Source organism: Vigna unguiculata, chromosome 10 (assembly GCF_004118075.2).
Source record: "Vigna unguiculata cultivar IT97K-499-35 chromosome 10, ASM411807v1, whole genome shotgun sequence".
NCBI classification, from domain to species: Eukaryota; Viridiplantae; Streptophyta; class Magnoliopsida; order Fabales; family Fabaceae; genus Vigna; species Vigna unguiculata.
The window spans coordinates 37091944-37100835 of NC_040288.1; the positions used below are offsets into that span (position 1 = coordinate 37091944).

The 8892-nt window shown below is 28.5% G+C and overlaps 1 pseudogene; it reads right to left on the reverse strand.

Moving 5' to 3' along the window:
• Window positions 1-4903: 4903 nt before the first annotated feature.
• On the reverse strand, window positions 4904-7112 carry LOC114165632 (annotated as a pseudogene).
• Between the last annotated feature and the right edge of the window lie 1780 nt (window positions 7113-8892).

Sequence of the window (8892 nt, forward strand, 5' to 3'; positions counted from 1 at the left end):
CAGTTTATATATATATATATACATATATATATATATATATATATGTATATATATATATATATATATATATACACACACACACACATAACACATCAAGAAAAGTATGGATTGAAATGAAATAAAATAGCAAATAGCAAAGCTTAATTTGTTTTTAAGATTGAACGTTTAGTGCTCTAACCTCTAACAGGTGAAGAAATGGCGAGTTGGCAGAGAACCAATCGATCAATCAATCACTTCAAACAATCGTTTGAAACTAAACTTGAACTCGATGACATTGTTGTAACCTCCTAAATTTGGATCTCTTCAAAATAGTTAATACATTAGGAAACTTCATTCTCCAAACAAACTTTGAAGAAGGTGAACAAGAAATGATAGAGGCCGAGCTAATTAACCTGGTTTTAGGAACAGAACTAGATGTTGCTGCCTTCCACGCTTCTCAGTATTGTTTATGTGCTGAAATCAAAACCCTAACGTTTGCACTTCGTCACTGTACGAACTCTGACAACCTTCGTAGAGCGAGCTTTAGTGCCTACGAGTCTTCAACAGTTCAGCCAAAGGAATGTAGTATTGTGAGGTGATCTTCAGAAACTTTGTTCGAACTTAGAAAGTTTTCAAAGAACAATAACATGATTGTCTCAAATAGTTTAATTCATTTTAAGGTTTCAGAAGATTAAATTTTACGTTTTATGTTTTTCATTTTTTGATTTTTATATTACATTCAATATCATTCTCTTTTATTTGCAGGATTTACGTGTGTGTATAAATATATATATATATATATATATATATAATAATTATATACTAATATTAATAAATTGTTTTTAAAATTAATTCTTCTCAAATAAATATTTAAATTTTAAATGAATTTTAAGTGTATAATTAAATTAAGTTAAATATTCATATTTTATAAATAAAATACATACATACAATTTATTTTTATATATAATGTATCAGAAATAATTTATTTCATATTTAAAATATTTTAAAAAATATAAAATATAAAATATAAAAAAAATTAGACCATAAATATTATAATATATATAATAATATGTAACAATATAAATTAATTAATAATCCTTTCATTTGAATAAATTAACATATAAAATAAAAGAAAAACATAGTAAAACATAGTAAATAATTATCAAAATAATAATTAATCATTTTATTTTAAATATAATTAATAAGAATTGTTTTAATACCTTTTATAATAATATTTAAATGGAAAGAAATATATTGTATTAAGAAATATACTTTAATATATATATATATATATATATATATATTATATAATTAAGAAATAAAAGATTAATTTATATAATAATAAAATATATTTTTATAATTTGTTAATACAGTGATAGATTTTAAAAATTTATTTAATAAATTTATTTTTTATAGAACATTTTTCATATTATTTTTTTAAATTACAAATTCTATTTATTAGCTTTGGATTAGTAACAAAATCATTAACCATAATTAATTAGCTACAACTTAGCTACAACATTTATGTTATGCTTCATCTCAAACTAATTAGTTACAACTTAGCTACCATATTATATTGTGTATAATTCTTAATTAATTAGCTAATATTTATGTTGTGTTTAATCCTAACTAATTAGCTATAATTTATCTCTAACTAATTAACTACAACTTAACTACCATATATTTTATTGTGTATAATCCTTAACTAACTAACTACATCTTAGCTACAATATTTATGTTGTGCTTAATCTCAAATTATTTAACTACAACTTAGCTACCATATTATATTGTGTATAATCCCTAACTAGTTAGTGACAACTTAGGTGCAATATTTATGTTGTGTTTAATCCCTAACTAATTAGCTATAATTTAGCTACCATGTTAGGTTGTGTCTAATCCCTAACTAATTAACTACAACTTAGCTACCATATATTGTGTTGTGCTTAATCCCTAACTAATTAGCTACAACTTAACTACTATATTATGTTGTGTCTAGTTCCTCACTAATTAGCTACAATTTAGCTACAATTTTACTTTATTGCTAATCCTTCACTAATTAGCGATAAATTAGTGAGCAAAAATTTTCCTCGCTAATTTCTCTTGCAAATTAGCAAATTTCTTACGTGAAAGAGAATAAACTAAATATGACTAACACTTTGAGTACCCTAACTCTTGAATAGAGGACAAAATTTAACATGAATGATTACGACTAAAACTTAAAATAACTACAATATATATATATATATATATATATATATATATATATAATTTTTTTCTTTTAATTAAAGTTTTATTATTTTAATTTAAATTATTTTTTAATTTTATTTATTTTATTGATATTATTATAATTATTTTATTTATATATTTCATGTATATTATTTTATATTTTATTTGAATTTTTTAATTTTGTTTAAAATTTAAATATTTAATTTTAATCAAATTTTTAAATCTTTTTCAATTATATATATTTTTTATATAATTTTAAAATTAAAAAATAATAAAAGTTTGACTAAAAATTTTATTTATATAAAATTTTAAACAAAATTAAAAAATTAAAAAATTAAAATAAAATATAAAATAATATACATGAAATATATAAATAAAATAATTATAATAATATCAATAAAATAAATAAAATCAAAAATAAAAATAAAAAATAATTTAAATCAAAATAATTTTTTTTTCATTTAATTTTAATTTAAAGTTTTATTTTTAAATTTAAATTATTTTTCACTTTTATTTTTTTTAATTTTTTATTTAGTACTTTTATTACTTATTTTTTTTAAAGTAATTTTTTTAATTTATATGTTTTATAATTTTTAATACGTGTTTTAAAAGTAAAATGAAATAAAATATATAATTTCTTTAATATACGGAAGTCGATTTCCGTAATGTTTTTTGACTTCCGGAAGTCGATTTTCGGTGATGATTTTTGATTTTCGGAAGTCGACTTTCGGTGATATATTTTGACTTCCGGAAGTCATATATTTTGACTTTCGGAAGTCGATATAATTTTGAAGGTGTGGTGTCTGCGGGTCAAAGGGTTTTTTGGGTATTTAAAGAAAGTTTGGAGGTGTAGAAAAAATTTTGGAGGTGCAGGAAGAAAGACCCATTTCTGTTTAGTCCAATTGTAGCCACTACTAAACCCTCACACTTATTTTAGAATACTACTATTTACACTCCCCTTTATGTTAATACACTCAACTTTCTATTTTTGTTTTCCAAACCACTTGTTAATGAACTCTCTCTTTTCTCCTTGTTCTTCCTTCCTCTCAAAGGGTGCGGGGAATAACGGATGTGCAATGGCTATAGTGCGGGTCACGCTGATAGTGTTCACACGGTACAGTGAGAGAAGTTATTTTTGTCATTTTCTATTAATGTGATTGCAGTTTATAATAATGGCGTGCAGGAAGAAAAAGCCTCACTTTGGTAACACATTGATTCTAACCCACTAGATCATCAGGCCCAATACAAATCCAAAAAGAGAGCTTCTTTCTGCACCCCTTTCTTTTCTTCCACAACCCCTAAATTTTTCATAACTTTCCATTTTCTCCCTTCTAATTATATATTAAATAAATAATTTGAGCACCCAAAATCAAACCCTATTTGCTTTGACATTGGAGAACCAAACATCTATTGTGTCATTGTTAAATGCAAGAATGACTATCTGCAAAAAAAAATAAAGGCATATGAGAGAGCATTTATCCAGTAACTTCATAATACAAAAAATTTAAAAAACATCAACACAACACAAAATCCAGTTCCAATAATCGGATCAAATGACATTAAACCGGATTACTCAATGAAGACAAACCACATTTCTCAATCCTGTGGGAACAAATTGAATTCCTCAATCTGGTTACAACATCCCGCATTTCCCAATCTGATACAAACAAATCGAATTTTTCAATCCAATGACAACACTTTCGGACCACGCAGTCTGGTGAAGAAAGAACAAACACTTCTGGATCTGCATTCCAATTGCATTCCTGCGAGGAGAACATGTTTAGATGCTTTACCATTGGAACTCCCGGATCCTGCATTCTGGTGTTTCATGAGACCTTCCCAGTCACATCTTTTCGCCAACATGTATGGCTTTGTTGCATCAGTATTGTCTTTTCAATTTCTCCATGGCTCTTGGAGCTATATAATAGGATCTAAACTCATATTATTTTTTGTCCCAAGACCAAGATATTTTGAATTAGTGTTTGACTTTTTTTATACTCTTATAATAAGATAATGTGAAGTGTAGTTAAATTCTTACTCTAGAGATTGTAAGTGTACTTGGGGTCAAAAGGTATAGGAGGATATTTTGTGTGTTGTAAAATTTGCATACAGTGATTATTTTTTGGTGGTTTTTCTTCGTATTTGGAGTTTCCATTTTATATTTGTATGTATCCATTTGTTTATTTTATTTATCTGTTAACATGGTGATTCTTTGGGGTAAATACAGTAATATTCTTTATTGATGATGCATTTTTTCCCAATACAACATTGTTCTGAGTGAGCATAAGGCTAGTAATAAAAGAAATATGTAGAACAAAGATCTAAAAGAAAGCAAGACAATAAGAAACGAAAAAAAAAATAAAATCAATGAATCGTGCAAAAATCTTGTATTAAAAAACTTCAAGGCACGCTATATGGAAACAAAAGAGGAAACATTAACGAACGTCAATGCAATAGAACTCAGCGCAAAGAAAGTAACTATGAAAAGAAAACATAAGTAGCTTGCTTAGCACAAGGAAACAACATCAAGTTTTATGCAAAATTGCGATTTAAAGTAGATTGTTGTCAAAATTTTCAAACGAAATTAAGATTACTAGGAATGATGATGGATTATAAAAAACATTTCTTGGTTGTTATATCTTTTTTACTTTAAGCATATGGAAGTATTTCTCAATTACAAAAATCATGTATATGAAAATTAATATGGAGATGATTGATAGGTGACCACAATCGGACTCCTCACCACATGTTTCCTGTTAGTCCAAGTGACATATCCGAAACCCTCCATCTTTGGACCTTCAATCCTTAAATTGAAACTTACCTTCTCATTCTTCTCCTTGAACACTAACTTGCTTGGGATGAGGCTAACATTGAACCCTTTGATTGGTGTAATGCTAGCAGTGTAGATTGTTTGTCCATCCCCGACGTTAATTACTGTTCTAAAAAATTCCCAAGTTCCTATTGACTCGTTAAAAGAACCACTTTTACTAAACAAAGCAATGAAAGAAGGGTAGTTAAGATCCAAGGAAGGTTTGGAACAATTAAAGGAAGAGGGTCTTGTGATGGTTGTGATCTCCTGTTTAGTCAAGTTCATAGTGCAGAGAAGATTGACATAATCATGAACTCCCACGTCGTAAACAAGTCCAGGTTCTAGGGCTTTGTTGGGGTTTATATGACCAGCTCCCATGGCTAAAGGAGAGGCTGGTTTGCCTCCCATTGCAATGTCTTTAATGGGTTCCTTATTATTGTCGAGTATATCTGATGTTGTCATTATGGCTGACCTAATAGTTGCAGGGCTCCAATCAGGATGTGTTCCTTTTAACAACGCTGCCACACCTGCCACATGAGGGCACGCCATGGATGTTCCAGTTAAAAGATTGAAGTTACTATAAAGGGGTCGTGATCCAGAATATGCAACTGGGAGATTTTGAGGCCATGCAGCTAAGATTGATGTACCAGGAGCAGTGATGTCCGGTTTCAACACAAATGGGCAACTAATTGACAACCCTCTAGAACTGTAAACATCCACTCTCGGAGCAGGTTTGATACCTAATGATGTTATCGTAAAAGACATGTTTTCTTTTGCATCAAAGTTACTCTTGATGTATGATGTGAGAATTTCTCCATTTCTTGGGTTTATAATGATGCCTACAAGACTAGGGTCATTAATAATTGAAATATCAGTGACACCTGAAACTAACACTGATGCTGAAACATTTGTAGTCTTTATATTAGACACAAGGCTACGAAGATTTGCACCCATAACCTCACACACCACAATCTTATTATGTGCATTGACCAGTTCCGTTAAATTGTCACATGAGCCTAAAAAAACAATAGGAACTTGGTGTGTTGAGAATTTTCCTATTAGATAGGTTGATAAACCAAATAGTTTGACATTGTTGCCAAGGGTAAGAGACGCTTGAATTTGACGATCCAAAGTGCTAGCAGCCACGTTTATGACCCATGGTATTCCATTGTGTAGACTTTCACGAGAAGGTCCTGAATTCCCTGCCGACGTGGACACAAAAATGCCTCTATCCATGGCTTCAAATGTTGTTATAGCAATAGGGTCATCGAACAAAGAAAAAGAATTAAAGCCAAATGAAAAGGAAAGAATATCAACTCCATCTGATATTGCAGTATCAACTGCAGCTATTACATCAGATGGGTAAATCGCATCACCCAACATGACCTTGTATATGGCTAATCTTGCCCTTGAAGCAACTCCTTTCACTGATCCATTGGCATTTCCAAAAAGTGATGCATTATCAACTTTTCTTCCAACTACGGTGGAAGATGTGTGAGTTCCATGACCCCCCGTGTCCCTAGTTGAGTTCACAATTGTGGCCAATTTGGATTTCTGGGCAAGCAACCCTTTGTTAAAGAATTGAGCTCCAATAAGTTTCTTGTTACATTTGATACTACTTTCACAATTGCCATACCATTTTGTAGGAAGCTTATCATGCATCCCTTCATCATTAAAGCTTTCACTTTCTGGCCATACTCTAGTGTCCACAAAACCAACAATGACATCTTCACCAAATTTTGCAGCAGGCCAAGCTCCTGTGTTGGGATTAAGGCCAAGGAATTCTGGTGAGTGTGTTGTGTCAAGCTTGGTTGGCGGATCTGGTGTGGAAGAAACGTAACCTTAGGAGGTTTTAAGAGCTTCAAATTCCTGATGTGACAAATTTGCAGTAAAACCATTCATGGCATTGGTATAAGTGTAAATCGGTTTATATAGAGGAAAGAGTAGACAAATACCAAGTTTGGTGGGTGGAAAATGCTTTCGGCATGGCTAATTTGTCCATGTGAATGATATAGTTATCAAATTGAGCCATTGTATAAACAAAGTTAAGGATAATGATGCAGGAAAAACATAGAAAAAAATGAATAAGGGTAGTCATGATTGAAGGTTAATTTGAATATGAATTATTAAGATTGAGGTTTAAATAAGAAAAATAATTTATGTATACTAAAAATATTAATTAACATTTAATATAAAATTAAAGAGGAAAAGATTAAAATTATCAATTGACATTTAATATATGCTTAATGACGAAAAAATTTATTAATTAAGGTTTAATATATATACTTAAATACAAAAAAATTATGAATTTATAAGTTATTAATTAACATTTAATATAAACTTAAAGAGGAAAAATTAAAATTATTAATTGGCATTTAATACATGCTTATAGAGAAAAAAAATATTAATAAGGTTTAATATATATACCGACAAAAAATATATATTTAAAATGCTTTGGGCATGACTAAGTTGTCTATGTGGATGATATAGTTATCGAATTGAGTCATCACATATACAAAGTTAAGGATAATGATGCAGGAAAAGCATAGAAAAACATGATTTATGGTAGCTATGATTGAAGGTTATTCTGAATACAAATTATTAAGATTGGAGTCTAAATAAGAAAATTAATTTTTGTACGGAGAATGCTAACTAGTGCCCTAAGGGCACCAATTAAGGTATAATGAGTGATTTTTGATTTTATCATTTTTACATTGAAAATAAAATAATTAATTTCATTAATTAAAATAATATAAATTTATATAAAAGATTTATAAAGACAAAAGTGTCCTTTAGAACTTCTAAACAATATCTCTTATACAAAATAAACACTTTAGAATTTCTAAGGTCTCTACTAAAATACGAGAAAAAATGTCTCATACATTGAAAGAGTCTTTTAGTGGAAACTTGAAACATTTATAAGGTTCAGTCTTTCAATTTTGCAAAAAAAAAAAGAATCTTTTTGAAATTTATAGTTTTTTTCAAATTCTTCTGTGATGAAAATATTGTATTTTCATGTGAAAAAATTTCTCATTTCTTCATAATGTTTTTGTCAATCCTTCAAATTAATTTTATTTTTTTACATTTAATTATACTTTACTATTTAGCAATATTAAAATGTATTATTTTATTTTTTAATTATTTTTTAACTTTTTATGGTTGTGCATCGAATAAATTATTAATTAGAATCGTATATCACTTATGAGCCTTTTTGTATTTTAAATAAAGTAAAATTATGTTTATAATGATTAAGTCAATATTCATTTAAGAATGTCTTTAACTATACACTTTTGTAAAATTCAAGACATATTATCCTAAGGGTACTTGTTAGCATGACGATAAAAACTTGTTATTAGATTGTAAGTTTGTAAAAAAGTTATTAATTTAAAATATACTATTCCATAAACAATATTATTCAATGATAAATTTAATAAAATTATTTTATTATGTTGAAAATGACATATTGTAGATACAAATATGTATTAGTCAAGTAGTTTCACAAAAGATTAACCAATCAAGACTATGACATGTAATTAGTGAGGAGTAGTTGTTCACTACTGAGGAACAAATTCGTCGTATGAGCTTCCATTCTAATTCATCCAAATATATTTATCGGTGAATATTTATGTACCTATCACCTCAAACAACAACTACACAACATATATATTTTAGGCTTAATTAGACTTTTGGTCCTCTACTTTATATGCGAGGTTCATTTTGGTCCTCTTATTTTTTCGGGGTTCAATTTAGTCCCCTAGTTTGTGTAGGAGGTTCAATTCAGTCCTGTGTGTTAACAGCGTTAAAAAAATTAACGACAGAGTGATTTGATGTGATACTGTGGCAATTTTACATGACGTGTCAAGTAGGGACATCAGATT